The sequence below is a fragment of the Canis aureus genome, chromosome 4, assembly GCF_053574225.1.
Source record: "Canis aureus isolate CA01 chromosome 4, VMU_Caureus_v.1.0, whole genome shotgun sequence".
Taxonomy (NCBI): domain Eukaryota; kingdom Metazoa; phylum Chordata; class Mammalia; order Carnivora; family Canidae; genus Canis; species Canis aureus.
This window is the reverse complement of record NC_135614.1, coordinates 16,975,660-16,992,276: the sequence shown is the minus strand read 5'-3', so window position 1 is coordinate 16,992,276 and position 16,617 is coordinate 16,975,660. Positions and strand designations below refer to the sequence as shown.

General features: G+C 35.6%; 1 protein-coding gene and 2 long non-coding RNA genes across 7 annotated transcripts in view; 2 read left to right on the top strand and 1 right to left on the bottom strand.

The window, feature by feature from the left end:
• Window positions 1-8,129, bottom strand: part of LOC144312252 (uncharacterized) — a 50,775-nt gene extending 42,646 nt beyond the window's left edge. For both annotated transcript variants that reach the window (XR_013377752.1, XR_013377753.1), the window contains exons 1-2: window positions 8,034-8,129; window positions 6,908-7,058 (exon numbers count right to left, since the gene is read on the bottom strand). This is a non-coding gene — a long non-coding RNA (uncharacterized LOC144312252). The remainder of the gene's footprint in view (window positions 1-6,907; window positions 7,059-8,033) is intronic.
• Window positions 1-16,617, top strand: part of JMJD1C (jumonji domain containing 1C) — a 327,885-nt gene that overhangs the window by 114,198 nt on the left and 197,070 nt on the right. The window lies entirely within an intron of this gene.
• Window positions 6,633-15,680, top strand: LOC144312251 (uncharacterized). The gene is made up of 3 exons (XR_013377751.1): window positions 6,633-8,442; window positions 13,276-14,337; window positions 15,218-15,680. It is a non-coding gene; the product is annotated as an uncharacterized LOC144312251 (long non-coding RNA).

Here is a 16,617-nt window from a genome sequence, read left to right as displayed (position 1 = left end):
TGATCATTCTGGCTAGAGGCTTATCAATTTTTTTTTTAATTTATTCATGTGAGACACACAGAAGCAGATACGTAGGCAGAGGGAGAAGCAGGTTCCCTGCAGGGAGCCCAGTGTGGGACTTGATTCCAGGACCCCAGGATCTTGCCCTGAGCCGAAAGCAGACAGATACTCAACCACTGAGCCACCCAGGCATCCCAATCAATTTTGTTTTATCAGCCTTTTAAAAGAACCAGCTCCTGGTTTTATTGATCTGTTCTATTGTGTTTTTAAAATTTTCTATATTCTTTATTTGTGCTTTGATCTTTATTAAATCTCCTTCCGTTGGCTGGGCTTGGGTTTTGTTCTTTTTTTTTTAACTCCCTACCTGTAGGGTTAGGTTATTTGAGATTTTTCTTGTATCTTGAAGTAGGCCCATATTGCTATAAACTTCCCTCTTAGAATCGCTTTTGCTGCATCTGAAATATTTTGGACTGTTGCGTTTTCATTTGTGTTTCTTTCATGTAATTTTTTCTTTTTATTTCTTGGTTGACCTATTCATTGTTTAGAAGCATGTTATTTAACTTCCAGATATTTGTGCTCTTTTCAGGGTTGCTCTTTTGTTTTGTTTTGTTTTGATTTGATTTTTGATGGTTGACTTCTAGTTTCATAGCATTGTGGTCAGAAAAGCATGGTATGAGTTTGATCTTTTTTAGTTTGTTGAATCTTATTTTGTCACCTAATTAATACATGATCTATTCTGGAGAATGTTCCAGGTGCACTTGAAAAGGATGTGTATTCTGTTTTAGGATGGAATGTTCTGGATATATCTGTTAGATTCATCTGGTCCAGTGTGTCATTCAAAGCTACTATTTACTTGTTGATTTTGTTTGGAGGCAGGCTGGTTTGGGAGGACCCACAAAGTGTGTGTGTGGCATGCAGGGCATGCAGTTTTAACAAGATATGTATAGGTCTTCTACCACCAGACTGAGATCCCACAAAACACAGGGGTCAGGAGATGTGCTGTTGGCAAGGTTTGCGTTGGTCTTCCAGGTGAGGGACCTACAGCTCCACGACTAGGCAAGTATGACTGTAAAGGGCGGATCCACAAAAGCCTGGGGGGCAGGGCTTGGTGTAGCAAGTAGTTGAATGTTGGTGTTGTGTTGGCTGTCTGTTTATGCTGGTGGCAGAGAAGGGAAATGGCACCTGCCAGCTCCTTTGTTCCTGGGGGAGTCTCTCAGTGATTTCTGCCCCTTTGGGATAGGCTCTCAGATTAGTAAATCATTCTTCCTCCCATATGCCATAGGCATTTTTCACTACACTATATCTGCTTCTACACTACACTGCTTCTACACTATATCTCTATGGCAGTTGTGCTGTCTTTTTAATGACAGGTACTCAGATTCCTGTTGCCTTCCAGCCTTTCCAAAAACTGAGCTGCTGATTTTTTAAATTCCAGGCTTAAAGTCCTGCTGATTGTAAGAGCTAAGGAAATTTGGCCCCTCTAGATTTCAAAGCCAAATTTATGGGGATTGGTCTTACGCTTGCAGGCTCCCCAGTATGGTAGTCTGTTTTTCTCCCTTCTGCGCACCAGTGGGTCGCCTCCCAGATGGTCCTGCGGTGTGTTTAACTCCCTACCATGTCTCTGCCCCTCCTCCCCTCTTTGATGTAGCCTTTTTTTTTTTTTTAACCTTTAGCTGTGGAATTTATTCTGCCAGTCTTCAGGTCATTTTATGGCTTACACTAATGTCTGTGTTACCTAGTTGTATCCATGGGAGGAGCTTCCCAGCTTCTCCCAATATATTATCTATCTTTAGAAAAAAAGTGCTAACTGAAGGAAGGGCAGTATGATATGTTGGGAAAGTAATTAGAAGTTTGGACTGCTAATTTGTAGTCCTGACTCTGTTATTAACTATGTACATGTCTTTGGATCCTTATGGAACATGTCTCTAATTTTTCATATCGCCCTTGGTATTTGCAGTGGTTCCCAAAATCACATATACTATCCAGTTTCATACCTGTTCACCTATTCTTCCTTTCTTCCAGGAACACTGTGTTTTTTTTGTTGGTACATTTTTTTACTTTACAAATGTTAGTCTATATTTAGACTAAGTTGGGATGAATAAAATATATGTGTTGATTTAGGAGAGATTCATAACTGTGTTAAACTGCGGATGCTTTTTTGTTCATTTACCAAGTTCATTTAGCAAATAATTTCCAATGCACAGAAGCCATCAAGTATATGTGATTAAATTTGTACCTGGATGAAGTAACATATTGTTTTATGTGATGGGTTTTTGGAGTCATTCATCAGTCGTTAAAACATATTAAATCTGGAACAGGTAGGCCTACTACTCATTGACTTTTCTGATAGATATTTGACAGTACTTTCAAGCATTCAGAAAGGGGGCTGTGAGACTTTTTACTCTTTCTACAGTCATTTTTTTCAGTTATAAGTGGTTCCTCAATGGCCATACTTTTGAAATACTAACAATACTTATTAAACTTTAGGAATTTCTGAAATTAATATGCATGGGAGGAGGGAACATTAAAAACAAACATTTAAAAATTATGTTTCCAAAATATCTAGGATAGATAAAAGTCTAAAAACTAGATAAACTTGTATCTTACCATACTTCTAATATAGTTACAATTTTGGTTTGATGAATACCTGATGTTTTTTTTATCACGACTAATAGAGACTTTTTGGTTACCTACTTTAGTATATATTGACTTAATTTTTTGGAAAATATTTTATATATTGTATAATAATGCATTATTGTATTTCCTCCCTTTATTTAGTTTTCTGTGTACTTGTCACTAATTTAATCACATAGTCCCCAAATTTTATAAAATCTTTTCATTACATTCAAGAACGTGTATTAGATATCCTGTCCATTTTGTCTTCTTTATATAATCTTTCCTGGAGACTTTATAATTGTATTCTCCAGACCACTTGTGATCTTGTTTTGCCATCATACTGGTGATTCCCTTGCCTCTTTTTTTTTTTTTTTTCCCCCTGGCTTCCATGTCTTGGTGGGATAGATCATTCAGTAATCTCTTTAAAAAGAATTATCTGTCAGGTTACCTGGCATAGTCAGTCAGAAGAGCATGCAAACTCTTGATATCGGGGTCGTGAATTCAAGTCCCATGTTGGGTGTAGAGCCTCCTAAAAAAAAAAAAAAAAAGAAAGACTGCCTCCCTTCCCCCTAAAAGACATTAAAAAAAAATTTATTTGTGAGGACACACAGAGAAAGAGGCAGAGACATAGGCAGAGGGAGAAAGCAGGCTCCATGCAGGGAGCCTGATGCGGGACTCGATCCTGGGACCCCAGGATCATGCCCTGAGCTGGAAGGCAGATGCTCAACCGCTGAGCCACCCACGTGAACCAAAAAGACATTTTTTGATGGCCTGTTCATTTCATTGATCTGTAAAATTTTTTAAGATTTTATTTTTTAAGTAATCTCTACACATGTCGTGTTAGAACTTATAACCTTAAGATGAAGAGTCATATGTTCTAACTGAGCTAGTCAGGTGCCTTGAAAGGATCTGAATTTCAGCTCAAACTTGACTCATATCTAACTGAATATAGAATTCTGGATTCAAGATTGGGAATGATTTTTCCTCAGAATTTTGAAAGCATTGATCTAATATCTTTCAGGGTCTGGTGTTGCTTTTGAGAGGTCCTGCAATTTTGCTTTTTTTAATATTCTAAAGAAGCAGGTGGGATCTTATCTTCTCTTTTGTTTGTGCTTTAAAATTTCACCATAACATTCCTAGATGTTCATCTCTGCATCTGAATGCTTGTTAGCTTTTTATGAGTTGCTTTTCAGTCTGGGAACTTTGAGTTTCAGTTCTGGGAAATCTTAGTGAATTGTTCCTTTAGTTTCTTCTTTTGTAGTTTTTTTTTCTCTTTTCCAAAACTTTCGTTTTGTCATTTGGGACTGCACTAGTCTTCTTTTTACAATATTTTTTTTCTCCTGTATTCTTTCTAATGTATTTAATGGGAAAATTTTTACAACTTTATATTCTGAATCTTCTATTGAGTTATTCATTTCTGTCATCATAGTTTAATTTCCTAAAATGTTCTTGTTTTCCAGCAGTTATTTTTTGATAGCTTTCTATTTCTGTATTTTGATTGTTACATTTATCTTATTGATGAATATTAATATTAGGGTTTTTTTTTCTCCTTTCAGAGTTTTGTTGTCTTCCAGTAACTTTTTTCTCTTTGTGTAATTTAGTCTCTGCATTTTAAATTTGACGTTTTCCTCATATGAAATATATGATGATTCTGACTACTCAGATTTAATAGCTTTTACATTAAAAAACACATTAGGAGGGATCCTTGGGTGGCGCAGCGGTAGCGCCTGCCTTTGGCCCAGGGCGCGATCCTGGAGACCCGGGATCGAATACCACGTCGGGCTCCCGGTGCACGGAGCCTGCTTCTCCCTCTGCCTATGTCTCTGCCTCTCTCTCTCTCTCTGTGTGACTATCATAAATAAATAAAAATTTAAAAAAACACACATTAGGAGCTCTGAGCACATGGACAGGGTTTGTGGACTGTACTTTTACTGTTTGGAGATCAACCTGCTTTTTTAGGGAACACCTAATGTCGCTGTATTTCAGTGTGCTTTTTGTTACACTGGTCAAGTTTCCCAGAGATTTCTGCCAATCTTTTCCCTCTCAAAGTTTATATGCATTGAGGTAAACCAACAAAACCAGACATTGCAGGAGGGCTTTGGTTCTCAGCATTTTTATTTCATTATGTAAACTTTCACTTGATTTTCTTGCTTCAGGAGCAGTCTCCTGAAGTCTTCCTTTAATATGCTCCCTTATTCATAAACCCTCCAGTAACCTTTTTCTAGGGGGAAAAACCTCCCTTTCTAACCAAATGAGAGAGGAGGTAGTTGCTAGGCTAGAGCCAGGGAGAGATCAGTGTGTCTAGCTGCTGCTTAAACAACTAATATCATTCTTCTTATTAGCCTTTTCCTCTCAACCAATAGTAAGCCATTCTGGGCTTCTGGGGTGCTTGGGTGACTCAGTTGGTTAGTTGTCTGATTCTTGATTTTGGCTTAGGTCATGACCTCAGGGTCATGTTGAGCTCCACACTGAGTGTGGAGCCTGCTTGAGATTCTCTCTCTCTCTCTGTCTCTCTCTCTCAAAAAAAAAATTAAATACTAAAATATTGTGGGCTTCTGTGTTGTAAATTGGAGTGTTTATCAGCTTTCCTCAGTTCTGGTTTTAGCTTCACCCTTTTATTTCATGAAGTAAGCTTCTACTGCTATTGCTATTATTTTAATATTAGTTGATTCTGCTCATTTTTTCAGTCTGTTGAAAATTTTCAGAGTCTTCATTTTATCATCCAACATGTTAACTGTTATTCTTTGCATCCTGTTGAGTCAGCTGAGTATCTTGATTAAAGTATGAGGTTCGAGTCCTGTGAATTACTTTTGAAGACATTCAATCAGTTTTACTTTAGTTCTTGGTTAACACTGTAAACTGTGGGTTTTTTAATCCATTATGGGTACTAAGTTATCCTATATTATTAATGAGCTTACATAGTTTTTATTTTATTCCTCAAGGTATTTTTCAGGATCTTTCCCTATATAATTTTTAAAATCTAAAAAAAAAAAAAAATCTAGTGTATTAGTTATACTGGCCTCCCTAAAAAGAAGAAGTTTATCGATAGAGAAAAAATGTAACATCACTATAGGGAAATAAAATTTGCCCTTGGTGTAGCTTTCTCCTTTTTTATTGCTCACAAGCCCACTTACAAGTAGTAGTTTTTGTACTTTGAACGTAGATCAACATCAGTGGATCATCAAAACCCTTTTCAACTCAGAGTCTTTGTTTGATTCACAATTTTCTAAAAAAAAAAAATGTTTTTCCGTTTCCCAAATCAGTGCACTTTAGAAATTGTTTTCTTATGATGTTTTACATATTATACACACTAGAGTTGCATGTCTAATTCAGACTTGTGATTATTTAGGCTCTGTAGACAAAAACTAATTTAGAAAGTTAGCTAGGTATTCTCTTACTGTCTTCTTTACTCATTTCAACTTCATTTACTTTTTAACTATGTTTCTTCTACCTTTTCCAGTTTTCTACTCAATTCTCCTTGGTGGAGAAGATGGATGCAAAAGAGGAGGTGTGAGTAGTTCTTTATTCTCTCTGCATCTGTTAACATTACATCATCTTTCCCATGCAGTATTCTTGTTTCTTCTTAGTTCGTCCTCTTAAATTTATACAACCAGTAGGCCTATTTGGTTTTCCTTTGTATCATTTATAAAATGTAGTCTATTTTGACAATATTATAAATAAATAAGGTTTATGATATTAATTCATAAATAATATTAGTTACATTCCCCTCCTTCCATTATTTATATATGTCCTTTTAAAATCTGACTTCAGAAAACCCTATATTAGCTATATTGTTTCACTCATCAACTTCCTTTATTCAATCCACTGACATTTATTACATTCCCAAAGTATATCATATATCAGGCCCTGAGAAATAAGATAGTTGATATTACTTTTACTAGTAGAGTTCATACTTTCATAGGTAATATCTCCTCCCATTTCTTATTAGAATTATCCATATTTATATAATTAAAATTATAACTTTTGCTTTTTGGTCTCCAATATACATTGTTGAATACTCTTTTCTTTTTTGAGCTATGTGTGGTGTTATAAAAGTAGATTCAGGTTTGAGTTCTGGCTCTGCCGAATGTTTGTAATTTTGGATAAATCATGTAATCTTTCTGGGTTTTATATTTCTCAACATAAATTATACTTAGTATCTACTTCATAGGGTGAATTGAGAGGATTTAGATGTTAAAAATGAATTGAAAGGAGTGTACATACATGTACTATATAAACTTCTTAAATTTAAGGAGCTATACTGTGGTATTTTTAAAAAGATTTTACTTACTTGTTTGACAGAGAAAGAGCACACAAGCAGGGGGAGCAGCAGGCAGAGAGAGGGGAAGGCAGAGGAAGAGGAAGGAGCAGGCTTCCTGCTGAGCAGGGAGTCCATGTGGGGCTTGATGTAGGGCTTGATCCCAGGACCCTGGGGTCATAACCTGAGCCGAAGCAGATGTTTAACTGACTGAGCCACCCAGGTGCCCCTATACTGTGATATTTTTATAAGGATTGCTATCTAGATATTTATTGCAATCCTTTTGAAATATGATTGTATGTTTCTTTGGATACAACTGTATCATATTGATCCTTATCCAATGCAACTAGTAAATAGCAATGACTCATATTTTTGGATTGAATTTCCTAAACAATGGACCTAGAACAAGTGTTAATAAGGTTCCTATTTCTTTTTATATGTGTGTACTGCCTCTTGGTCACAATTCTGACATAACAGTGACAAATATGTGTGCACCTGATAGCATAGCTTCAAAATACCATGAAGCAAAATTTTACAGAATCACAGAAATTACATATAGGTAATTTTGCATTACCAAGATAGAAATCTTTAATACCCTTTCCATAGCAGTTGGTAGAATAACTACATAAAAAGCTAGGAAAGACATTGAAGATTTGACAGACATTATCATTCATCTTGATTTAATTGATGTTTATAGAACAATACACTTCATTTTGCAACTAATACACATTCTTTTCAAGTGCGCATGGTATGTTTATCAAAAGAGACAGTATGCTGGGTCATGAAATAAGTCTAAATAAATTTAAAAGGATAGAAATAACACAAGAGTATGTTCTTGGATCATAGTGGAGTTAAATTAGAATAGGGAAAAAAAGTTCAAATGTTTGGATATTAATACCCACGTGTGGGTCAAAGAAGAAATCACAAGGGAAATTAGATGTTATTTTGAACTGAATGATAATGACAGTACTGCATATCAGAATGTGTAGATACATCTTCTTGGTTTAGAGAGACATCTGTATCTTTAAATGCTTATATTAGGATGGAAAATAAAGTCAATGACCCAGGGGTTTACCTTAAGAGAGAAAAATAAGAGCAAATAAAACCCAACTAAGAACATGGCAGGAAATAAAGATAAGAGTAGATCAATGTAAGGCACCTGGGTGGCTCAGTCAGTTAAGCATCCAACTCTTAATTGCAGCTCAGGTCATGATCTGCCTGTTGGGCTCCACACTGGGAGTGGAACCTGCTTAAGATTCTCTTTCTCTCTCTTCCTCCCCGCCCCCCCTTCTAACAAAGAATAGTTCTGAGTTCTTTTGCATCCATCTTCTCCACCAAGGAGAATTGAGTAGAAAACTGGAAAAGGTAGAAGAAACATAGTTAAAAAGTAAATGAAGTTGAAATGAGTAAAGAAGACAGTAAGAGAATACCTAGCTAACTTTCTAAATTAGTTTTTGTCTACAGAGCCTAAATAATCACAAGTCTGAATTAGACATACAACTCTAGTGTGTATAATATGTAAATGAAATTGCATATAAAAGGGAAAAAGTGAATGAAACTATACTGAGGTAATAATTTTCACCTGTCAGATTCTTCCTCACTTTCCCTCTCCTTTCGTATCAGCAGCATAGCCATTTGGTGAGCCTATGGAGAAATAGGCACTTTCTCACAGATTATCTATTGGAATACAAAGTAATACAGCCTCATATATTGGGAAGGTGGGCAATATCTAGCTAAATTAAATATTCATTTACTCTCTGATCTAGTAAATCTTACTCCTAGGCATATATCCCAAGCATAGATTGGCATAAATACAAAATGACATGTGCACAAGGCTACATTCATTGTAGCACTGTTTATAATAGCAAAAGACTGAAAGGACACAAGTATTCATCAGTAGAGTTCTGATTGAATAAAATATAGTTCACTTATCCAGTGGAGTATTATATAGGTATAAAAGCAAATGAAGAGCTCCTTCTGTACCTTAATAGCCAATTTATATTATGCATTAAAACCAAGATACAGAAAAGTTCATTAAGTATGTTTCTGTTTATTTTTTTTTTAATTTTTTAAAATTTATTTATGATAGTCACAGAGAGAGAGAGAGAGAGAGAGAGAGAGGCAGAGACATAGGCAGAGGGAGAAGCAGGCTCCATGCACCGGGAGCCCGATGTCGGATTCGATCCTGGGTCTCCAGGATCGCGCCCTGGGCCAAAGACAGGCGCCAAACTGCTGCACCACCCAGGGATCCCTGTTTCTGTTTATCTAACTAAATATATTTGTGTATATGTCCATTTCTAATTTTATTTTTTAATTTAGGAATTAATAAAAACTATTCCACTATAGGGAACAGGAATAGAAGGAATAGCTAGAGTTCTGCAAATATTTCTTGTTTTCTAGGTGTGATGTTGAGACCATATAAATGTTTTACGTAATTCTAAAACAGAGTTTTAATTATTTAAAAAAAAATCTAAAAAGTGAAAGCAAAATGAAACAAAGAAGCCTGAGTGGTATAATTATAGGAAGGAACTATTTTAAGTGATTTTAAAACACAGTAATTTGATTGTATATGCCTGGTGGATTTTACCCTGTGGACAGAAGAACAATATAAAAACTTTAAATGGTTTTCATTAATCATAGTCTTGTTATTATTATTCCCAAACTGTTGTATATATATTGTGCAACAAGGCAAATTAGTTTTTTTAAGGCAAATGATTTTCATTATGTTGGTGACATTTTATAACATTTTATAACAAGAATCACATATAGAATGGGAGAAGAAAGGAATAGAAATATAAGATCAACATAATTTTTTGAAACCTGCAGAATTTTATTTGGGAGAATCAATAAAAAGTAATACTAGCTCTTACCACAATGAAAGGTCTAGATAAAATGCCAGCTCAGAAGAAATGAGCACTCCTTAGAACCCAGACTGTTGTCTCTGAATGCTGTTTTCCAGTAAAAAGTACCAGAGTTCTTTGGGTATATGGTTTATTTCAGGGTCTGGGGCAGGAGATGGACAAGATGATCTTGGGATATTTTGTTATACCAGAAGCAAGAAAGCTATTAAAACTACTAAGGTCTGTCTAAACGACTCAGAAACTAATTAAAGAGGCTCTCACAGGCCAAATATGGGAAAATTTGACAATAATAGAAATAAACAACTACAGTAATTTGAAGCATGCTACATTTATTTAAATCTAAGAGTTTATAGTCATCCCTCCCCTAAAAAACACATTCTTGGGCAGCCTGGGTGGCTCAGCAGTTTAGTGCCGCCTGCAGCCCAAGGCCTGATCCTGGAGACCTGGGATCGAGTCCGGCTGTCGGGCTCCCTGCATGGAGCCTACCTTCTCCCTCTGCCTGTGTCTCTGTCATTCTCTTTCTCTCTCCCTCTGTCTCATGAATAAATAAATAAAATAATTAAAAAAGAAAAGAAAAGAAAAGAAAAACACATTCTCTTTGTTTACCATTCTGGGAGGTTAAAATACCAACTCATTATTTCAAAAATTCATAAAAATCAAGTGTTTATCCTTCCTCTTCTAAACAAACTACTTTTTTGAAACCAAAGATTTGATAAAAATTTCCACTTAAAAGAGATAGTGTATATAATGAACACATAAAATTAGAGTGTCACTTTTCTGCAGCTCTCAGTGAAATACATACTGCATTTCGGCATTGTTCATCCTTGGCTGATATTATCACAGATACAAGACCGTATGTATAAGCTCCTTGATGAAAAACACAGTACCATGTATCAGGTTGTCTTCTCTATGGATTCTGAATTTGATTAAGACTCTAAATTCAGGGAAGCCTGGGTAGCTCAGTGGTTTAGCGCTGCCTTCAGCCCAGGGCACCATCCTGGAGTTCCGGAGGTGGGGCTCCCTGCATGGAGCCTGCTTCTTCTCTGTCTATGTCTCTGCCTCTCTCTCTCTGTGTGTCTCTCATGAATAAATAAATAAAATCTTAAAAAAAAAAAGACTCTAAATTACAACAATTACAGAAAATTACAAGGACAGAGGAATATGTTTAAAAATGCCTCAGGGGCATAGTTAGCAAATACTGGTAATTGAAGACTGCATGGGACAAGTGACTTCATTTCTTTAACAAAGAAGTTGTTGGAGGAAAAGAGATAAAAACCTTATAGATAAAAGGAGATGTAAGTTTCATGTCAACCAGTTGCAGTAAGTGTAAGTTATCTTAATTTGAACAAACTGAATAGGAGAAAAGGTCCATGCTGGGAAACTTGAATACTGAGTGATAACAGATAATTTTGGAGAATTATTATTTTTTAGTTGAAACAAGATTGACCATGAGATAAAAATTGTTGGAGCTGGGTAATGGGCACATGGGAATCCATTTTGTTATTGTCTCTACAAAAAAAAAAAAAAAATTTTTTTTTCAAAATAGCTTTTTATATACAGGCATACCTCAGAGATTCTGTGCAATCAATTCCAGACCACTAAATATAGTAAATATTGCAATAAAGTGAGCTAAATGAATTTTTTGGCTTCCTAGTGCATATAAAAGTTACATTTACACTATACTGTAGTCTGTTGTCTAAAATAAGCAATGCACATGCCTTAATTTCAAAATACTTTGTTGCTGAAAAATGCTAACCATCATCTGAACTTTTAGCTAGTTATAATCTTTTGCTAGTAGAGGGTCTTCCTTGTTGATAGCTGCTGACTGATAAGGTGGTGGTTCCTAAAGGTTGGGTGACTTTGGCAGTTTCTTAAAGTAAGATAATGAAGTTTGCTACATCTATTGACTCTTCCTTTCAAGAAGAATTCTCTAGCATGTGATGTTGTTTGATAACATTTTACTTAGAGTAGAACTTCTTTCACAATTGGAATCAGTCCTCTCAAACCCTGCTGCTACTTTATCAGCTGAATTTATGTGATATTTTGAATCCTTTGTTGTAATTTCAGCAGTCTTCATGACATCTTCACCAGGAGTATTTCCACCTCATGAAACCACTTTCTTTGCTTATCTATAAGAAGCAACTCCTCATTCATTTAGTTCTATCGTGGGATAGCAACAGTTCAGTCCCATCTTCAGTCTCCACTTCTAGCTCTTTTCCTGTTTTCACCACATCTGCAGTTACTTCTGCTGAAGTCTTGAACCCTTCAAAGTCATCCATGAGGGTTGGAATCAACTTCTTCTAAACTTCTGTTAATGTTGATATTTTGACTTCTTCCCACAAATTACAGTTGTTCTTAATGGCATCTAGAATGGTAAATTCTTTTTGGAAGATCTGTTAACTTTGTCCAGATTCACCAGAGGAATCACCATCTGTGACAGGTATAGCCTTATGAAAATGTATTTCTTAAGTAATAAGACTTGACAGTCAAAATGACTCCCTGATGCATGGGCTACAGAATGGATGTTATGCTAACAGGTTAGAAAACAACATTAATCTTGTACATCTCCATTAAAGCTCTTGGATGACCACAGGTGCATTGTCAATGAGTAATATTTTAAAAGGAAAATTTTTTCTGAGCTTTAAGTCTCAACTGGGGACTTTAAAATAACAGTAAACCATGTTGTAAACAGATATGCTGTTGTCCAGGCTTTGTTGTCCCATTCATAGAGCACAGGCAGAAGAGATTTAACATAATTCTTAAGGACCCTGGGATTTTCATATGTTGAGAATTGGCTTCAATTCAGTTACTAGCTGCATTAGCGCCTTACAAAAGAATCAGCCTATCTTGAAAGGTTTGAAGCCAGGCATTGACTTCTCCTCTCTAGCTATGAGTTAGATGGCATATTTACCAATAGAAGGCTATTTTGCCACCATTGAAAATCTTTTGTTTAATGTAGCCATCTTCATTATCTTAGCTAGATCTTCTGGAAAACTTGCATATTCTTCTAGATAAGTTCTTACTGCTTTCTTCACCTTGTACTTACATGTTTTGAAGGGGGCTTTTTTTCCCTTAAGCCTCATGGACCAACCTCTGCTAGCTTCAAACTTCTCTTGTGCAGCTTCCTCACCTCTCCCAGTCTTAATTAGAATTGAAGAGAGTTAGGGCCCTGATCTGGATTAGGTTTGGGCTTCAGGGAATGTTGTATCTGGTTTGGTCTTATATTCAAACTACTAAAACTTTTATATCAGCAATTAAGGGTGTTTTTGCTTTGTTACTATTCATGTGTTCACTGGAGTATCACTTTTAATTTCCTTCAGGGACTTTTCCTTCACATTCACAACTTGGCTAACTGTTTGGCACAAGAAGTCTAGCTTTTGGCCTATCCTGGCTTTTGGCATGCCTTTCCTAGCTAAGCTTAATCGCTTTAAGCTTTTGATTTTGAGTGCGAGGTGAGTGACATATTTTCATTTGAACACTTAGAGGCTGTTGGAGGGTTATTAATTGACCTAATTTCAATATTATTGTGTCTTGGAATAGGGAGACCTGAGGAGAGAGAGAGAGAGAGACCGGAAAAATGGCTGGTTGGTGGAGCATTCAGAACCTACGCAACAGTTATCAGTTATGTTCTCTGTCTTACGTGATGTGATTTGTGTTGCCCCAAAACTATTAATGCTCCTAACATCAAAGATCACTTATCGCAGATCACCTAACAAATATATAAAATGAAAAAATTGGAAATATTGCAAGAATTACCAAAATGTGACAGAGATGTGAAGTGAGCAAATCCAGTTGGAAAAATGCCATCAATAGACTTGATCCACTCAGGGTTGCCACAGAACTTCACTTTGTTTTTTTTGTTTTTATTTTTGCTTTTGTTTTTAAAGGCAGCATCTGTGAAGTATATAAAATAAAGTATGCCTGTATATACAAAATAAGAGGCATTAATCTAGCATACTAAGTAGTTGAAGAATTATTTGTGAATTTATATTTGTAGCTTTTACCATAGAGTAGCAAAGAGCAATAGATTAAAAGGTGATATCAGTAAATAATAGTGATTTTCATTTGAAGGACTTTGTTGTGGTAATTTATTATATTCTGGAATTACAGTTGACCTAATAAGAATTAAGAGATCAAGGCAATTTTTGTTAACAAGGTTTGATAGAACGAAAAATTCATTTCATAAATTTGCCGGAAAAAAATGGGTACATTTAAATCCAGTCTTGTAAAATCTTTCTTTTACTAAAAATAGAAATATTGTGAAATGGAAATATAGTATGCATACCGGCTGTTCCTCCCTCACAACTCCCCAGTCCTAGGAGGAGTCCTGAGGTGTAGCAGAAATATGCTTAATGCTCTGTGCTCCAGTGCCCCCTTGTGCCTATTATGAAAAGACACCATTAGTTTCTACTGGAAAAATTGGAATATACATTCTAAGATCTCTCTGGAAACAAAACAGTTGCAAGCTTATAGATAGGGTTCCATATTCTAAACTTTCTGGGCCCAAGAATTATGTCCTTTTGATTTCGGGATATGCTTTTCTATTAATGCTTTCTCTTTCCACAGACGCTGCCTCATTAACAGTTATATGGCATTTGAGAAGTATGTATTATATATTTAGTCTTAGTTTTCAGTGTTTTTTTTTTTTTTTCAGTATTTTTATATATCGTTCCTTACCCTTACCTCTGTTTCCACATTTGCCTTTTAAAAGCAGAAAAAGGGAAAGATGGAAGTGGATATATCAGAGGACTCACTAAGATGGGTTTTTCCTTCCTCTTTCAAGGAGAAAGAATCCTGGGATCAACCTGTGTCATGATAATGTGGTATAATTGTAGAACTTTTTGGCCTGCCAGCATATTAGGAGATAGCCTACATTTGAAGTTGCCATCTCAATCTTCTATCCTTTACCCCTAAAGGCATATAAGACCTTATAGTATAATCCCAAAGTATAATACTATTACATCATTGCCTTTAAGAGAAGAGAGTAGCTTGTTTTTGTTTTGTTTTGTTTTAGTTTTTGTATGTTTTTTAAAGATTTATTTATTAGAGACAGAGACAGAGACACAGGCAGTGGGAGAAGCAGGCTCCATGCGGGGAGCCCGATGCGAGACTCGTTCCCAGGACCCCATGATCATGCCCTGGGCTGAAGGCCGCGCTAAACCGCTAGGCCACTCGGGCTACCTGCTTGTTTTTTTATTTATGATGCTCATTTGTCTTTGATTTTCAGTTAAATTGTCTACTTACAGCTTGTAGTTTTTTAATTAGAGTAAAACTTGCCTTTTCTTTAGTTAGCAGTTTTGAGTTAGGATAAATGCATAGTAATGTGACTATTACCCCAAACAACATACCGAACAGTTCCATTACTTTGCCACAAAATTTCCTTTTGCTATCACTTTGTTGTAGTTAAACCTTTAAATCCCCTCCACTCTTCTTAACCTTGCACAACTCATAATTCTCAATCATTCTTATTTTGCTTTCACAGAATGTCATACGAATAGAATTATACAACAGGTAGCCTTTTGAATCAGGTTCCTTTCAGTTATCTAAAAGCATTTGAGGAATCTCTGGGTGGCTCAGCGGTTTAGTGCCTGCCTTTGGCCCAGGACGCGATCCTGGAGCCCCGGGATCGAGTCCCGCTTTGGGCTCCTGGCATGGAGCCTGCTTCTCCCTCCTCCTGTGTCTCTGCCTCTCTCTCTCTCTGTGTATCTATCATAAATAAATAAATAAATCTAAAAAAAAAAGCATTTGAGATTCATCCATATTATTGCATGCATTTGTTCCTTTTTATTGCTGAGAAGTATTTCATTATTTAGATGTACCATAGTTTGTTTATCCATTCCCAATTTTTGTTGTTCCTGGCTTTTGTCTTTTAAAAATAAAACTGCTATATACATTCATATTCGGATTCTTGTGTAAATATAAGTTTTCATTTCATGTGACCGAAATTTAAGCCACTCTGTTAGATATAAAATGGTATCTCATTGTAGTTTTTTTTATTGGCATTTCTCTAATAACTAATGATTTTGAGTATCTTTTTCATGTGTTTATTTGACATAGCTTGTTAGTATCTTCTTTGGTGAAGGATCTGTTCAGATCTTGTCTCATGTTTTTTTATTGGTTTTCTTTTTGTTGGATTTGGAAGTTCTTTATATATTCTGAATACGAGTCTTTTTTCAAATGTTTTTTTTTTCATCTTCTTAAAATCTTAAAAATTTTAAAATTTTGGTTACATCTGATTAATTTTGTCACATTTTTTCTTTTATGGTTTGTGCTTCTAAAGTCCTTTTGAAGAATTTTTTGCCTAACCCTAACTTGTGAAGATTTTATTCTTCAAAATGTTTTACCTTTAAAAAAAAAAAAAGTTTTACCTTTTAAGTATAAGTCTGGGACTGTTTGGGTCTAATTTTTGCATAGAATATGAAGAATGGATTGAAGTTCTGGTTGGGTTTTTTATTTGGAATATGAATGTGTAATTATCCCAGCATCATTTGTTGAAAAGAATATCTCCTTTGAGTTACATATGTTCATTTGTCAAAAGTCACTTACTGGTTTTGTATGGATTCTGTTTCTGGACTTCATTCTCTTGTACTGATTTGTGTGTCTATGTATTTGGCAATACCATACTCTATTACTCTAGCTTTATACTGAATATTGAAACCAACCAGTGTAAGTCCTCCACCTTTCTGTTGTTCTTCAACATTGTTTGGGCTCTTCTGTTCTCTTCCCTTCCCATGTAAATTTTAGAGTCTGCAAAAATTCTACAGGAATTTTGTTGGAATTGCTTTGAATCTATAGCTCAATTTAGGGAAGAATTTATTTTTATTATTATTTTTTAAAGATTCATTTATTTATGATAGAGAGAGAGAGGCGCAGAGACACAGG